This window comes from Camelina sativa, chromosome 19, assembly GCF_030686135.1.
Source record: "Camelina sativa cultivar CO46 ecotype springtype chromosome 19, ASM3068613v1".
NCBI lineage: Eukaryota > Viridiplantae > Streptophyta > Magnoliopsida > Brassicales > Brassicaceae > Camelina > Camelina sativa.
In genome coordinates, this window is record NC_141898.1 from 17,660,707 (window position 1) to 17,665,038 (window position 4,332).

The window sequence follows — 4,332 nt, forward strand, 5'->3', positions numbered from 1 at the left end:
GGTAGTTAATGCACTAATCCTTATATTAATTTATATCTATAAGAAGTTACATAAGCTGTATGAGAGTTACAAAATGCAATAAATACATATTACTATATTTTAATATTTATTATGTTTCTAATTGTTATTAGTCATTTATTACAATACAAATAATATTATGTTTGTACCTTAAAGATGGATATGATTATTAATATGAGAGTTACAAAAGATGTGATAGAATATTGAATTTACTAAAATATGTAAGAAGTTTCACCAAAATACATTTATTAGTTGTTTTGAGTATTAATTATTTTTGGTTAATATAACTATAAATATATGATAGGAATTTCAACCTAATCAAATTAATATGAGAGTTACAAAATATGTGATAAAATATGAAGTTTAATAAAATATGTGAGAAGGTTCATAAATAAATACATTTTTTCAAATATAAATAGTTACTATGACTAATAATATATGATAGGAATTTCAAGCAAAACAAATTATAATTATATAGATATATTCATTTCCTTCTTTAAAAGACATATACTTTAGTTATTTCTCTCTAAATATTTATAATATACATATGTACATATATATTTAAATATACTTTATTTTATTTTAGTTAGAGTCAAATTGAAAAATAATGTAATAATCATATCATGTTAATTATTTCTATTAAAGTTCAGAAATAAAAGTAAAAATAATTATTTTGGACAATATGTTACACACATTAAAAAATAAATTGGGCATCTTATAATATATAATATCAAATTATATTTTTTTCTAAATATAAATAATATAATGTATGTCATATAAAGTTAACTGAAAAAATATAATATAAATATTAAAAAAAAAACATATGTCACAAGAAGAGAATGCCAAATGACAATTTTTTAGAGTTTGTCAAAAGAGAATCTTATTTTATTATATAAGATATATACACATATATATATATATATATAAGTCTCCAGTTTTACATATTTCATACCATTTCTGGTTTTTATATTTGAATTTGTATTTTATAATACCAAATTTCAATTTCAATATTTGACATAATTCATAAAAGTTCTAATATTTTGTGTATTTTATTTTATTTTAAATTTGTCTACTAGTGGACGGATTTTTTGCAGAATTTGTTCATATTTTAAAAGTTGATGGATTCTAAAAAGCCTGCTGCGACTGCCAAACGAACATCACCGTTGTCACTTATGTTCCAATTGTGGTCATTTAGGGAATTGGTGGTTTGAGCAGCCCCGGCGCTGACTCAGTGCATGGGGGTGCATTTGCACCATGTAACCCAAATTTATTTTTTTTATCTTTTGTTTTTACCCTAATTTTTATAAAATATGAACTAAATTTAAAAAATTGTTTACACTTTAATCTAATTTTAAACATATTGTAGTTTTTCTTCTTTTTTTTTAGCAACCCATTGTTGATTTTCCAGATCTTCTCAAAATCTGATAAGTAATTTGAATATATAGTAGGTAAAACTTTTATTTTTTTCTAAAATATTTGAATATTCAGTCACTATCGCACCGGGTGTAGCGGATGTTTAACCCGGCCCAGAGTTTGAGTATGCATGATCCTTGTTTGTTTGTATAAACTTATGTTTGATGGTATGTGCCTATGAGGATGGAATACTTTTATAGCATACGAGAATGTGAACACACATCGCCTTTGTGCATTGACAAACCACTGATCTATGTGGTAAAGAAAATCACCATCATCATTTCCATACGTATATAGAATTAGGTGGTTAATTAAAGTTTACACAAGTTTGGTTTCTCTGCTATTACATCTATGCATATATGCTCGGTAATTTAGTTGGACACCAGATACAATCATACAAATAATGCACTAGCCAAAATAAAAGAAAAGAAAACGTAGTTGAATATATAATTAAATAAATCATTTATGCAGAAAATGTTAAATTACAATATGTGTCATGGGTACAACCGTCACAAAGAAAAGAGAGAAAAGTTAGTTTGACAAGGCAGAGAATAAACTCTCAACATGATAAACAGAACCTACAGGTCTGGTAGGTGTAAAGAGAAGCTCGTAGGATTTGGTATGGAGATCATGTATCACCAGTTCGTGGGAGGTATCACGACCTTGAAGCAATAACTTACCCTTGTCCATAATTGCTATCGGTGAGAGGGCAAACAGGGGTTCCCCAAACCAAGAAAAAGTTTGGGTGAGATCTATGGAACACATTTGGTTCCATGTCTTGCCTTTAGGATGGAACGACCATATGACTTGGGTGGGCCATTTTTTCTCAGATACGCACAAGTGGTTATCGAGGGTGCACATGGTGAGCTGACGAGGGTCACATGGATGAGCAAAGGGAGCTTTACAGATTATTTGGAAAGTTTCGGTGTGAAGGTCGAAACATAGTACCTTGGGTTCTTCACAGTTGGTGAACCAATAAGTGACCCATCTAAATACACGGGTTTATGGTAAGCGTTGATCTCATAAGAAGAAGAAGGGACAACGTAACTCCATGCATTGGTGGTAAAATCGAAAAGCTCACACGTAGTAGCATTATCTAGGCCAAATACGGATGAGTTATATAACCAAACCGGCTTGTACGTGCCGGTTACTTTGTCTCTACCGAGTCCAAGCTTAGCACTTGGGAAGTTGACCTTTTTTCTATCGAACAAAGAGATGTGGAGCTGTTGATAGCTGCAAAGAGGAAAACTCTGATACCATCCAGTTGCGGGATTCACCACGTAACTCGGATTGTGGATACTGTAGAGGCATATCATACCGTCGCAACTGCCATAGCAGAACAAGGGGACCAAATATGGGAACCTTACCGTTCAAGCTATTGATGACCCGAACTTAAATGATTGATAATCTTTTAGTCTCACAGTATCTTCACCATTGACACAGATGAAAAGGACATCGACACCTCGTGATTGCCTACAGTGTTCCAGACGTCGTTCCTTGAATTGTCGAGAATCGATTGTCGATTTCCAATTCTTGCACACAGACCTGTATACAAGGAGAGACTGGATGGGAAGTCTCTCGAGGATGAGCTACCACATCGTGGGGTGGCAATTCCACACACGGACGAAGTCTTTTTAACAACATTCGTATCGTCTTCTAATTGATCAGAGGCTATAAATATATATTTATAGGATACGGATTGAGCAAACCGACTCGGAAAAGGAAGTTTGAACACTTTCTCCTTTTCTAACATTTCTTTCTTTTCGTTTTTGTCAATAATTTAGTCGGAAAAAATTCAATTCAATCAAATACTAGAATTATTATTATTACTAGGTTTTGAAGTAGCGTCGGTTTATTTGATATATTTTGATAAAAATTATATATGATTGATTACGGTAATAAAATATTATCTTGTAAAAAAATTAAAATTAGTACTAAGGAAAAAAAAAATTTCAGATACACAATTTTTTAAAATATAAAATCAGTTATGTTATAAAATCAAATAAAATAAAAAAAAATCATAAATTTAACTTGACGTCCAGACGAGGCAAATCAAATTGATGACCTCACATATCCTAAACCATTTTCTTTGACCACCAGAAAAACGAAACACAATTTTATAATCATGAATTTAACTTGTTTTCATATTTAATTGATCGCTACCACCTATGTTTTCGTGTTTTTTATTCAAAGTCCAAATCCGCTCTGCTAAGTGACATATCGGGCATGGCTCACGGGCATTAGGCCCGTTTAACGTCTCTAGGCCATACCTTGAAACTTTATTTTTTTTTTGTGTTCCCTTTATTATAATACTATTTTAATTAATTCTTGGATTTTTTATTCACAAATAAATCTGAATTTACAGCTCTAGCTGTACTATTGATACATTAAACGAAGATAGGACGTTTCGAAATCAAAAGGAATCTTAAAACATTTGCATTATTTATACGTATACATTCTTGGGCAAATGACACTCACACCCACTTTCTCACAAACAAATACCACCCACACCCACTTTCCACTCTTTCTATACTTTCTACCTGTAAAATTACATCTTACCCCTCAAAACTCTCTTCAGTCAATTTATTTTTACTTACCGATCTCATTTTCTTACCGATCTCATTTTCTTACCGATCTCAATTTTTTTTCCAATCAGTACATTTATTTTTTACAACCGTAAAAAACACAAAACCCCAATTCCCCCCCCCAAACCCGACATCCCCAATTCTCTTCAACCCTAATTTTGCATTTCACGAGTTTCGAATCCCTTGTTTCCTACCTCTCCTTAATTTGTTCCGTTTGTTCCATTAGCTCCATTTGTTCCGTTTTCCGATTAACTTGCCGCCGATAACCGCCTTCGGACATGGCAGAGCCCCGTCGTCGCATCTCCAAATGTTCGAC

The 4,332-nt window shown here is 31.9% G+C and overlaps 1 pseudogene; it reads right to left on the reverse strand.

The window, feature by feature from the left end:
* Window positions 1-1,962: 1,962 nt before the first annotated feature.
* On the reverse strand, window positions 1,963-3,075 carry LOC147920725 (F-box protein At1g11270 pseudogene; annotated as a pseudogene).
* Between the last annotated feature and the right edge of the window lie 1,257 nt (window positions 3,076-4,332).